Source organism: Narcine bancroftii, chromosome 8 (assembly GCF_036971445.1).
Source record: "Narcine bancroftii isolate sNarBan1 chromosome 8, sNarBan1.hap1, whole genome shotgun sequence".
In the NCBI taxonomy this organism is placed as follows: Eukaryota; Metazoa; Chordata; class Chondrichthyes; order Torpediniformes; family Narcinidae; genus Narcine; species Narcine bancroftii.
Window position 1 is genome coordinate 88,245,277 of NC_091476.1, and position 14,684 is coordinate 88,259,960.

Consider the following 14,684-nt stretch of genomic DNA (forward strand, 5'->3'; position numbering starts at 1 on the left):
TCTCTCTGTAACTCTATACGTTTGCACTGTGCTTCACTTGTTGTCCTATGTATAGGATGTCTAAACTGATCGGCTCACAAAGCAACTGCACTTTGATAGATGTAACAATAAACTTGAACTTGCAATCTCCTCCTCACTGCCAATCATGTGACCAATTCTTGAATCATTTACAATTTTTCTAATGTGAGATCACACACAAGCTCATCAGACTCATGGAGAACTGGACACCCTTTAATGTAAGGAGAATTAATAGCATATACTCCCATTCGTCCCTGGAAGGTATTCCTTTGTATAAAAGATGACAGCGAAAGGTTATCCCTCATGTTATGGTGGAGTAATGCTGTATATCTGCATGGATAGAAGGCTGGATAACAGAAGACAGGGAGTTGGCATAAATGGTCATCTTCAGATTGGTAATCTGTAACTAGGAGAGCGCTACAAGGATTTGTGTATTGTTGAGCTTTGTTTTAATTTAGAGATACAGCACAGTTACAGGTCCTTCTGGCCTATGAGTCTGCGCTGACCAATTACACCCAGGAGACCAATTAACTTTTGAACCCCATACGTCTTTGGAACATCGGAGATAACCCGGGCACCTGGCGGGAACTCATGCAGAGACAGGGAGAAGGTACAAATTCCTTACAGTCAGCGGCAGATTCGAATGCGGGTCATTGGTGAGGTAATAACGCATTGTTTGGCAGCAATGTACAAGAGAATGTGGAATGGGAGTCCCAACGATGCAGGAATGATTTGGAGCAAAACCTTTCATGATTTATGTTAAAAGCTTTTTGTTTTGCTGATATATAAGTCATATAGTTTCTCAATGACAGTTAAAAAAATGAATCTCTTACATATATCAGTAAGTCAACTAAAATTGATTTGTTTGGATTTTCTCGCTCTTTTGTGCTGTAGGTTACTTTGACATTTGCCTGTTTGTGTTTTAATTACTGATTTATGTGTTGACAGATGAGCTTTGATACTTAATGTTGGAGCTTTTGATCAGTGGTGTCAGTACCTCAAGGCTACTGTAGTGGGACTGGAGCAGGAAAGCCTTTAAAATGTATGGTATTTCCGGGGATGTCTTTAAATTCAAAATGACAAGTTCACACTGTTCTTTATCTTCACTTGCCTTTGACAGGTGTATTAACATATTGTTCTTTAGTCCTGAGAGAAAAAATTCTCACATCATTATTACTTTGATATTCTCTCTGTGTCTTAAGTCAGAAAGCATAGCATTTTTACTGCAGAAAAAGAACAGTGAAAATTCACACTTTTATGAATGCCAAGTTTCAATACCAAGGAAGGGAAAACAAGCTTCTCGGCAATCCCCCTTCTTCATGAAGCCACAACTGCACCATAACCCTTGACAGATGGAACTCCACAACTGTTTTGCTCCCTTTCCCCACTCTTCTTGGTTTCAACCCCCTTTCCCTAGAAGCTTAAGGCATTGCCATTGCTTCAAAAGCCGCAGTCCAGTGAATTCCACCTCATGAGTGCCAGCCGCAGCTTGCTGCCAACGAGTGGGTGTTCTCAGCACACTCACTGCATTCAGTTGCCACAGCTTGCCATGTCTGGCGCTTCAGTTTCCCCATCGAACCTCATTGCGTTCGCTTCCTGACTCTGATATCCTCACCATAAACCTATGCCCTTGTGGCCCCTGGAATCACAGTGGACATGATAAAATAATCACACAAGGTGTTTTTAGACTGAATCAAATGGATTTATCTTCATCATCCTTTTAAAAGCCAGAATCACATGCTGACATTATCACACACTGATGTCACATGGCCGGTTCAATGTCTCCTGGGGGTTGTAGTGCCGCCATAGCGCCACTACACCCTCTTGTTTTTGGCACCGGGTATTTCAGTAAAAGCTTCAATTGATCCTTCCTCTGTGTGCCCCGAATCACTTTGTACACCTTTTCAGCCTTCTCTGCTCGAGAGAAAACAAGTCCCAACTTCTCCTCATAATTCCACGATATTCCATTCCTGGGTTTGTGCCAGTGAATCTCTTCAGCAATCTCGCCCTTCTAACAGTTTGGCAACTAAAACTGCATATAGTTCCCCATGTGCAGCTCAACAATATTTTATAATTTTACCACATCTTTAGTTTCTGATATATTCCCTGCCCTGGGCCAATGAAGGCAATACTCCTCCCACCTTTTTGCCACCTTATACTGTGGCCAAATTCAGGAACCCTTGGACGCACATCAAGAACCTTGGAGACTGCAGATGCTGGAATCTGAGGCCAAACGTAACCTGGTGGAAGAACACAACATCAGTGAGAGAAAAAAAATGTCTATATTTCAGGCTGGAACCTTGTTGCATTGTGAGGGCATTTCTCGTTCTCAGATTGTGCCACAGGTCTGAAAGTGCAGAAGAGCTTTGGTTTAGCATCCCCTTGAAATGACATCCCCTCTGACATTGTAGCAGAGCCTCCACTGTTCATGGGAGCTTCAACCTTCTGCAATGAAGTCAGAACCCACATCCTGACACGAATCCGTGACAGCTGCCCGTCGCCCCGGCTGCTTTTCTTCGAAGACGGCTCCACTTTCAACACCAGCATACCCTTAGTGCTGGTCCACGAGCTCCAAACCCTGGGCCTCTGTGCTCCCCTCTGCAACTGGATCCTTGCCTTCCTCATCGGAAGAACCACAGTCAGTATGAATCGGAAACAACAATAGGTCAACGTTTTGGACTGAAACACTTCATCACGAGTCTTGATGAGGGGGTTCCTACCATTCATTTCCTCCCACTGATGCTGCTCGTTCCTCCAGCAGACGGTGTTCAGTTTCTCGATACCCCATGGGCCTCTGCTGTTCGGCCTCTGTGCTCCTGGATTGAATATTGACTATAAATGAAGAGGAAAAGGGAAACCAGAATGTACTAAAATTATGCCTTTCAGAACCACAGAAGTTTGGCATCATGAAGCTCTTTTAAAGTATAATCACTTACAATCAACTAAATCCCGCAAACTGTAATGCAAAAATATGACCTGATTGCCTGTTATTTCAGTGACAGTGGCTGAGGGTTACTGGCTGAGACACCCAAAGAATTCCACTGTGTCATGAAACCTTTTTGTTCCAGCACAGTGTCCATTTAACCACTCATTGTGTCCGACAATACAGTGCTCCCTCAGTGTGGATCTCACACTCTGATCTCTGCGGAAGCAGAAGAAACTCGCAATGAGCAAACATTGAACTAGCCAGCAAAATAGGACGAACGTACAATGCAACGGCATTCTATGCATTCGAACAAAAGGAACAGCAAATACCAACTACAGCACGCAGCCTTCTTTTCCCCCACTCCACATCACCATCTCCCTTTCAATGCTGGTCCTTATATTCCCTGAAAGGAGACTCGATCGAGGTATACAAATTCACGAGAGGTTTTGATAGATGCAAGCAGGCATTTTCCACTGAGGTTAGGTGAGGCAAGAACTAGAGGACATGGGTTAGGAGTGAAAGGTGAAATTTTTAATGGGAACATCAGAGGGAACTTCACGCAGAGCTACCAGCTGAACTGGTGAACGCGGGCCCCATTTTGGCATGTAAGAGCAATTTGAGAAGACGTATGGATGGGAGGGATATAATCCGGGTGCAGGTCAATGGGACTAGGCAGAATGAATAATTCAGCAGAGACTAGACGGTCCAAAGGGCCGTAGGTGTTCTGTGCTGTAGGTGTTCTATGGATCTTTGGTCCCAGTGTATTTTCTCCCGCCATATTTTGTCAAGTACTTTCTGAAAATTCTGCAGTACAAATTTGTGTTCTGACAGAATCTGTGATCTCTGTAAAAACATAATTAAATGAATTAGGAACTGGCTTTTTCATCCCACACATGACCTCATGCCTTCTGAAGGACCAGTTGCTCACAGCAAATAGGAATCAGACATTGCTATTATTTAAAGAGCAGGTAACATCAGCAGTAAAGCACCTTGGTTACAACCTGCCACACTTCGGAAAAGTTATAGCAGAGGAAATGTGCCAGAAAGCTCAGCCTGTATTTTGAGGCAGGGTATGCCGCAAAGACTGAGCCCATGATGGCCAGCGAAGGAGCAGCAGAGTGGAAATGTTGATCACCAGTAGAACAGAAACCTGGACAAGACGTCATGAGAACGTAAGCACATGAGAAATAGAGGCAGTGTCGGCCATCAGGTGCATCAAGCCTGCTCCGCTATTCAATAAGATCACAGCTATTTTGGCGGCGGACTCAGGTCCTCTTAACCATCAGTTCTTCATAACCCTTAATCACTCTACATGCAACAATCTACCTCGCTGTTTCATCGAGATGTTTGGTTCGCTGCGGACTAGAAGGGCCTAATGGCCTGTTTCCGTGCTGTAATTGTTATGTTATGTTATGTTAAAGACAGGCTATTTGGCCCATAGTGGTCCCATCAGCTAATGAGTCCCCTTCTGTATTAATTCCATCAACAACCTTTGGCCCATCCTATTCTGTTCAAACTCAATTCAAGTGTTCACCGAGAGACTTCTCAAGCATTGCCTGCAACCCAATTTTAACACTCTCTCGTGCAGTTTTACAGGACAGGAAGTTCTTCTGCAAGAGATAAAGCCATTAACCAAAGTCCTTGCAGTAAAGGCTTGCTTCGGTCCAGTTCTTGCATTAGGAGATGTACCAGTCACATTGCAATGCAGCATTCAGGCTAGAAACCCACCAACCACATTTTTAATGGTAGAGTTTCTGAATTTCATGATTTTTGCAGTCTTCTAACTGGACATTCAGGCTAAGTGTGACTACATTTAGCATTCAGGATAAGGATGAAACACAGACTGAGGAATTCAGATTCCTTTTTCATAAAGAGCAGCCAATGTACCAACCCCATGTGCATGAATTAGAAATATTATGGCCATCAACTCAAGCAAGGGGTGAACAATTCTTCAATGATGTGCATAGATGGAAGGAAACTGAGAACACTGCTGAATTGGACTGTATCATGTCAGCTGCCCAATGTGTCTCTGGGGGCCTGGATGAGATGTTAATGCAGTGCATTATGGTCCATTTCATTGCTGGTGCACAGGTGGACTTCCACGTTCATTGCACATTTACTGTGAGAGCCAAACATGCTGGGTGCAAGTGAACGAGAGATCTGAATAAAAATCAAAGAAATGCCGGTGCTAGAAATCTGAAATAAAACCAGAAACTGCTGAAAAAAACCAGCAGGTCAGGCAACATCTGTGGAATGTGGAACAGAGTCAACATTTCAAATCGAAGGCCCTCTATCCCACCAATCCATGTCTATCCTACATAAATCCTCTGTTTTATACCCCACATTCTCATTAACTCCCCCCCCCCACCCCACCCCACCAAATCTGAGCTGCCAGAGGGAGTTATAGAGGTGGATAAGTCTGAGACAGATACAAGTTTATGGACATCTGATTGTACAAGTACAAGCCAACAAAACAGCATTCTCCGGTTCTCGGTGCAAAACATGCAGACACACAACCAGACACAACACACGTACAAACATTACATATGCAGGGCAAGTATTCATATTTACAAATAAATGAATATTGTTTCATAGGTATGAAAATCTTGAATGGTGAGTGTGAGCTGCCCTTGGGAAGAAGCTGTTCCTCAATCTGGTGGCTCTGGCTCGATACTCCTGTATCTCTTCCCAGATGGGAGCAGCCTGTGGGGTCCTCAGGCAATGATGCCGGTAGATCATGTCAATGGGAAGGAGGGAGACTCCAGTGCTCCTCTCTGCCACTCATGACCGTGTATTGACCTCCAATCCATTTTTTTGCAGCAGCTGTACCACACTGTAGTGTTCTTTATCACTTTCTTTCCGGTGCAACTTGAGTAACTGAACTTTGACATCAGTTTATTTACACAACTATTTTTAAATAGTTCTTATCGATATCACACTGGCGGCAGTATGTCCCTTCACCATCTTGTGGATTTGGCTGCGACCATTGGGTATGGTGTTGCTGGTACATGTGGTAGCTCGTTATGCTTCCTCTAACCATTGATGTGTTTTCATTTCGGGATTAGTGGTTGTGGTCTCTTCACTTGATATTGGTGTTTCGGGCTTTGCTGGTATTAAAGTTTTCTGCTTCATCACATCTTGTGTCGGCCGGATGTGAATTCTGTTCCTCCTCAGCTGATTGCCAGAGTCTGTCTCGACAATGTATATCATGGTGTCTCAGCTTCTCTGATGACCTTTGTTGGGATCCATGTTTTCAACATCAGCTCTTGAATATGTACATGTTGCCCTCTGAAGAGTTCTGGCAATGTTTGTTATAATGCTGGCGTCCTTCTTCTTGTGTGTCAGTCAGTCTTCTTCTGGTTTCCTCCTGGTCTTCTGGAGGGTGTATTTTGCTTGGCAGAGTTGTTTTATATCTCCTCTCATTTAGAAGTTCTGCCAGCGACTTAAAGGTCAGCCCTTAAAGGTGTTACTCGTAATGATAGAAGAGCGAGGGATGGATCTTCTTTTGTTTCGCGACACTTAACTAGTGTGCGTTTCACAGTTTGCACTTGTCTTTCAATGAATCCATGACCTTTGGGGTAGTATGGGGACGAGGTAGTGATAACAAACCCATACTCTGCAGCCAGTTTTCTGAATTCTTGTGACATGAACTGTATTCCTTGTCACATATTACTTGCTTGGGTATTCCTTGTTCAGCAAGGAGCGCTCTCATTTCTGAGGTGATAGTTGATGCTCTCAGGTCTTTCACCCTTTTGACGAATGGAAACTTAGAGTAGTAACAGGCTACTATTAACTACTGCTCTTGATTCTCAGTGAACAAGTCTGCTCCCTCTGTATGTCGTGGCCTGGACATGGTACTTATGTGGAAATAATTCCCATTTTGTTGTGTGTCTCTGTTGATCCTTTTGGATATCTTCTTCATCTGGATCTCGTAATTGACAGAGATAAACTGCAACTCCCGGCAGCTATCCAGACCTAGAACTGTTGGTCCATCTGCATCTACCACGTAGAACATACAGAGGATGTCCTTTCCCTTATGGCAGCCATTGATCTTAGCTCTCCTTCACTGCTGGATCATGGGTCCACCATAGGTCATTAATGTGACAACGCTGTTTCCAATGCACTGTGTTTTGGATACCTTTTTTTATGTTCTCTGGGAACATCTGACAGTGGAGTCTAAGTGGAAAGATGTTGCTTTGTGATCCAGTAACCAGCTTCACCTTTAGGTTAAATATCATAGGCCTTTTCCTGATTGTCCTCTGTATTTCGTTCCTTGTGCGCAATTCGCTACCTTCTTTCATCTCACCTGACATCTTGTGAAGGTGTATGGATTCTACGTCCAATATCTGGATGTCAGAGACCTCATTGTTGTTTGCTTTTATGTGGTGGATCTTCTCCTTGTCTTTTTTCTTCATACCAGACTTCTACATCTTCGCCAAGCGGTTTGCTTTACCACAGGCTCTTCATTCAGAACCGTATTGCAGGGCATTTGTTTTGGTCATCAAAGGGGTGTTGTCTGCCACACTTCCTGCAGGTCTTGGGGGTTTAAACTTTTTTGATTGGGTTCTTTATAGCATCAACCCTTCCTTCTCTTTGCTGTGGGTGGGTCTGCATAGATACGGATTTCATTTGCGTCCTCTTGGTTTCGAAAGCTCTGGCTGTGTCTATAGCTTCATTCATCTTCATGCTATCTTTCCCTATAAGAGATTCAGGATGAGCAACAGATTCAGGATTAGTCAATCAACTAATCTTTCCTCTATAACCTTAAATGTGCATTTTGCAGCAACAAATTTTAGTCTAGTGAGGAAGTTATCAATAGTTTCATCAGTCTCTTCCATTAAGTCTTGAAATTAATAGCTTTTAATTCTATGACTAGACCTGGGTTCAAGGTGAGATGTAAACTTTGCAAATATCTGCTCTGGATCATTTTTCTCCACCTCTGTAAGCTCCCAGCTATTAAATAAGTCAAGGCCTTGCTCTCCCATCCAGAGAAGTATACAACTGACCTTCCCCTCTACTGTTGCATTTTTTAAATAGCTTTTGAATGTTCTGAAACATTTTAAACGATTCTTTTTAAACTTCTTCAGCCTCCCCGACCATCACTGGGTGAACTGTTGTTGCTCCAGCCATTCTTTTTTCAGTAATTTTTTTTCTCCTCGTCCCCTTCATATTTCAGTGACTTACAATCAATCGTATTGGCTTTATTCTTGTTCTCTTATACCACTGCCACCATGTTATGTCTCTGTGTTACTTGGGAGGCTTCTAAAAGAAGTTATGAGGTGACTCTAGCAAGCAGAGTGAAAATAAATCCAAAGGATTTTTACAAATATGTAAATAGCAAAAGGAAAGTGAGAGACAAAATTGGTCCAATAGCAAATCAGGAAGGACAAATGTGTGTGGAGCCAAAAGAGATGGGGGAGGTCTTGAACAATTTATTTTCCTCAGTATTTAGTGAGGAGAAGGATATTGAACTGTGCAGGGTAAAGGAAGTAAAGGGGGTAAATATGGAGACTACAGTGATTAAGAAAGAGGTAGTACTGGAGCTTTTGAAACATATAAAGGTGGACAGGTCTGGTCCAGACGGGATTTTCCCCAGGACCTTGAGAGAAGTTAGTGAGGAAATAGCGGAGGCTCTGGCAGTGATTTTTCAAATGTCATTAGAGACAGGTATAGTGGCGAAGGATTGGCATGTTCCACATGTGGTTCCTTTGTTTAAAAAGGGTTCGAGGAGCAAGCCTAGCAATTATCGGCCTGTAGGTTTGACGTCTGTGGTTGGTAAATTGATGGAAAGCATTCTTAGAAGTAGTATATGGAGGGACAGGGTCTGATCAGGGGCACTCAACATGGATTTGTGCATGGAAGATAGTGTTTGACCAATCATTGAATTTTTTGAAGAGATGACTAGGAATGTTGAGGGTAGAGCAGTGGATGTTGTCTATCTGGCCTTCAGTAAGGTCTTCGATTAGGTTTCGCATGGGAGGTTAGTTAGGAAGGCTAAGTCCTTGAGTATTAATTTGATGATAGTCAAATGGATTCGACAGTGGCTGAAGGAATGTGCCAGAGTGTAGTAGTAGATAATTGTTTGTCAGGATAGAGGCTGGTGACAAGCAGTGTACCTCAAGGTTCGGTATTGGGACCATTGCTGTTTGTCATATGATCTGGAGGATGGGGCGGTAAATTGGATTAATAAATATGCAGATGATACTAAAATAGGGGGAATTGTGGATGACGAAGAGGGTTTTCAAAGATCGTAGAGGGATTTAAACTGCTTAGAGGAGTGGGCAGAAAGATGGCAGATTGAGTTTAATGCTGATAAATGTGAGGTGCTTCATTTTGGAAAGAATAATCAAAGCAAGGCATATGTGATAAATGGGAGGGCACTGAAAAATGAAGTGGAGCAGAAATAACGGTGCATTGTTTCCTGAAGGTAGGAGCACATGTGGATAGGGTGGTGAAGAAGGCCTTTAGTATGCTTGCCTATATAAATCAGTGCTTAGAATATAGGAGTTGGGAAGTAATGGTGAAACAACAAGGCATTGGTGAGGCAAAATTTAGAGTATTGTGTGCACTTCTGGTCACCGATTTATAGGAAGGATATTAACAAGATAGAGAGAGTGCAGAGAAGATTTACAAAAATGTTGCCTGGGTTTCAGCATCTGGAATACAAGGAGAGCAAATTAAGTCTTTATTCCTTGGAACGCAGAAGGCTGAGAAGGGATTTGATAGAGGTGTTAAGATAATGAGAGGGATAGATAGAGTTGATGTGGAAAGGCTTTTCCCATTGAGAGTAGGAGAGATGGATACAAGGGGTCATAGGTTGAGAATTGACGGGCAAAGGTTTGGGAGTAACATGAGGGGGAACTTCTTTACTCAGAGAGTGGTTACTGTGTGGAATGGGCTTCCGGGAAAGGTGGTGGAGGCAGGGGTCAATTTTGTCATTTAAGAAAGAGTTGGATAAGTATATGGATGGGAGGGGGATGGAGAGATATGGGCAGAGTGCTGGTAAGTGGGATTAGAGGAGGGTACTTGGATCAGTGTGGACTAGAAGGGCCAAATTGGCCTGTTTCCGTGCTGTAATTGTTATATGGTTGTAAAGGAGAGTTTACTTACTGATGTTTTCCACCATCTCAGGAAACTGTTCATACCCACAGTGATGCACTACAGTTACTAGAGTGAGGTCTGTATTCTTACGCGGTTACAAAATAGTCTATTATCCTGACTATATAACAGTCAGTATGGTTTCCTTCAGGGAGATCTTGGCTAAAGAAATCTGTTGGAGTTCTTTGAAAAAGTAACAAGCTGGCCTTTGACAAGGTGCTGCACACAAGGCTAGTAAATGGCATAGGAGCCCATGGTATTATGGGAAAGGTATTAGCATGGATCGAAGATTGGCTGACTTGTAGAAGGTAAAGTGTGGGAATAAATGGGGCCTTTACTGGCTGCCTGTTGGTGACTAGTGGTGATCAGCAAGGATCGGTGATGGGTCTGTGCTACTTTAAACGCTGCAGGTAAACGTGTCAGATGATGAAATTGATTACTTTGTTTCCAAGTTTGTGGATGATATGAAGTTCAGTAGAGGGTGGTAAGCGTTGAGGAAGTGGGGAGACTGCAGAGTGACTTGGATAGCATGTCCCTTTAAAGCAAATATGAGGAGAAATCTAGCAGTGTTTCTCAGCCTTTTTCTTTCCTCTCACATCCCACTTTAAGTAATCCCTATCCCATCAGTTTTCTGTGATTAGTATGGGTTTGCTTAAGGTGGGATGTGAGTGGAAAGAATAAGTTTGAAAACCACTGTTTTAATGGTACCTCATTGACTCATTATGTGCATGGTTTCAGAACTCCAAAGGAAATGGGACAATGACAATTTTTCCTCAGCAAAATATTTCAGTAACAAATGGGTCTAGAGCAGTGATTCTCAACCTTCCCTTCCCACTCACATATGACCATAAGCAATCCCTTACTAATCACAGAGCCCCAATGGCATAGGGATTACTTAAAGTGGGATGTGTGTGGAAAGGAAAAGGTTGAGAACCATTGAGCTAGAGGGTGCAGAATCTGTGGAATTTCTTTCCACAGATGGCTGTGGAGCCCAAGTAATGGACGGCATGGTTGGCGTATTGGTTAGCGCAATACTGTTACAGCACCAGCGATTGGGACCAGGTTTCGAATCCCACACTGTTGGTAAGGAGTTTGTATGTTCCCCCCTTGTCTGTGTGGATTTTCCCTGGAGCTCCGGTTTCCTCCCACCGTTTGAAACGTACTGGTTAATTGGGGTAAATTGGGTGGCACGGGCTTGTGGACCAAAATGGTTAAATTTTACCAAAATAAGAATTGGGTAGATTTAAACCAGATGTTAACAGCTTCTCGATTAATGAGGGTGTCTAGGTTATGGGGAGAAGGCAGGAGAATGGTGTTGAAAGGATAAATGAATAAGACATGATTTGAATGGTGGAGCAGACTCAATGGGCTAAATGGTCTTATTCTGCTCCTGCCTCATGGTCTTATGGTCTCTGGCACTGTGAGACTGCAGCTCTACTAGTTGCAACACTGTGCCTCAATGTATTTTATGACACCTCACCTCACAGGCACAGGAAGGACAGCAGAGTTAGCATAGCAGTTAGTGCAACGCTATTACAGAACCAGCAACCCCGGTTCAAATCCAGCATGTGTAAGGAGTTTGTACACTCTCACTGTGATCATGTGGGTTTTCTCTGGGAGCTCCAGTTTCCTCCCACCCTCCAAAACATACAGAGTTGTTGGGCTAATTGGATGTAATTCAGCACTAGGAGTTTCATGAGCTGGAAGGATCTTTTACTGTGCTATATCACTAAAATAAAAACTGAACCATCAATGCTCCCAAAGAGAAGATACTTATTGAAACATTTTAAAGCTCCTTTGAAGTGTTACCACTCTATAATTTAGGAACATAGCAACAATTCTTCTCAACAAGGTCTGTCACTCACCTAACTTCTGTGCATTGAGTATTTCCTGATTTGGGTCAATGTTTTAGAGCAATGGTTCTCACCCTTTTTCTTTTCACTCACATACCACTCTAAGTAATCGGTGCTCTATGATTAGTCAGGGATTGCTTAAGGTGGGATGTGGGTGGGAAAGGAAGGTTGAGAATCACTGCTCTAGACCCAATTGTTACTGAAATATTTTGCTGGAGAAAAATTGTCATTGGCCCATTTCCTTTGGCGTAATGAAACCATGCACATAACAGGTCAATTAGGTATGACTAAAGCAGTGATTTTCAAACTTTTTCTTTCCACTCACATCTCACCTTAAGCAAACCCTTACTAATCACAGAGCACCCATGGCATAGGGATTACTTAAAGTGGGATATGAGTGGAAAGAAAAAGGTTGAGAACCATTGTTTTAGAGTCTCAATCGATCACCCAAGTTCACACATGCAGAGCCATTTCTCCTTCCTTCAATAGGTATATCTCTTCAAGCCATCGAGGCACACGCTGGACAGTCTGATGTAAAACATCCACATTTTTCTCAGGGGTAGGTGAGGTCTGCTGCCCACTGGGTTTCAATGTGAAACTCTCTGAGCTTCCGAGAACGCAGGATTTCACTTAACATTGTGCTTCCTGACCCCTCCACTGCTTGGATTTATGATTCCTGTTGCTTCGCACCAGGAATATGAGAGATTGTCGAATAAAGGGAGGCCGCTGAACTGTGGAAAAACACGGCGATAAGAGTTAAACATAAACCCTAATTGTAGAGCAATGCTCAAAAGTGCCAGAGAAACTCAGCAGGGCCGCGCCAGCATCTACAGGAAACAAATGGACATTTTGGGCCTCAACCTTTCGTCAGGGAATAATCAAAACAGTGGGGAGAGAAGGGGAAGAAGGGGCACTGGCCAACCGGCCAGAGGCCATAGTTGAATATGGGTGGGAGGGCGGAAGAGAATAAAGATGAGGTGATGGGGGAAGGGGAGGCTCTCTGAATGGAGAGAGGAAGTGGGTGGGGGAGCTAGATGAAAGGAGTCAAAGAGATAGGGAAAGGGCCTAATGGAAACTGGTGAAGTTGCGATTAATGCCGTCGGCTGGAGAGAGCCAGATGGAATATTAGTCATAAGTGATATTCAGGGTTAAGATTCCCACCTGGAAACATGGACAACTATGTCGCTCCTCAAACCCATTCTTCTAATCAGCTGAATAGTGGATGGTTTGCACATTAACTATTCTGATACCTCACTGCTTCACGTCTTAATCTGACACAAATCTATCGATCACAATCTCAAAATTTGTCATACCCATTCTTTTGTACTGAGATTTCCAAAATTTCATTGCACCCTGCCTGCTGCCTGATGCAAAAGCCCCTGATGTTGCTCATGACCAGCCTAGTTCTTGTTGTAATCTGTGCCTTGGCTGTTCAGGCAAGAACACAAGAGGGTCATATCCAGAGTACAATCAGCCGTGAGAAAGGAGAGTGACTCCAACCCTTTAAATAACATGCCATCCATTCACCAACCTGCTCTTCACCAACCTACCTGCTCATCACCCACTGTCCTCTCTCCTCTCCCTCCCCTACCTCCACCCTCACCTGCTCCAGCCTTCAGAACCCACGTCTACTGTTGGAGTTCTACCCTCAGATTGTCCCTTGCCTTGATGCTGACAGGCCTGCAGTGCCCCCTACTGCCCTGGGAGTTGTTAACACCTGGTATCAGAAGCATTTGAACAAGCAAATATGAAATCTGCTTCACTAACCTGCAGAGACTCAAAAGAATTTAGAACCTCGTGAATGGTCTTAAAATGTCCCTTAGCTTAGGTATATCTTGGGACTGGTTACTCAGTAATGTGTCAGGCTGGCCAGATGACTGAAAGGAAAATGGAGCAAAAAGCTCATTGAAATACCATAGTCTAGTTCTAACCTCTGGACAACTGATAAGCCACTTGGTAGTACAGGTACCCTCAGATTTATGACCATAACTGGGACCAAAGGATTGGTTGTATCTCAAAATGCATGTTAATCGGAATTTTGCCCGCATCCATGGAGTACTGAAGACTTAGAGCAAACTTCTTAATCAAATCTTTTTTTTTCCATCGTAGATTTTACGATAACTATTTAAAGCTTCCTGAATTTGTCGATCAACCTTGGCGAATCTTTCCACATTCTGGTCCATGCTTACCTTGTTAGTCAGTGTCCTGGGGTCCGTAGGCTGGGTGCAGCCATCTTGATTCCTGTGCTCATGTGCAAGTCTTGGTCTGGTGTATGCCCGAGTCTTTGGTTCGTGTATTGGAGTTTGGTTGGTGCATGTGCATGAGTTAAGCACCCTAACGATATTGAATTTATACCCTTAACTCATGTGCATGCACCAACCGATCTCCAATACGTGAACCTCATGCGCATTCGCCAACCAAAGACTTGCGCATGCGCACAGGAATCAAGATGGCTACACCCAGCCAACGGACGACGGGACGCTGACTAACAAGGTAAGTACACACATTTTGGCTGTGACACAAACATGCCCCATATCCCTGTTATAGTTGATCAAATACAACATAAACTGCGTAAATTTTATATTTTTTCTTTATATTTTTGAAAATGTTTGGTCGTATGTGCGGCTGGACGTAAGTCACATAGGTCATAAGTCAGGGAGTTCCTGTACTTGTGTCTCTGAATTAGAAGATTCTGAATTGAAATTCCTTTTGAATATAGTGGAACAGAGTGCAGTTGAAATGTTTTGCAGGTCGGACAGTATCTTGAGCAAAGAAGCAGTGTTGACAAT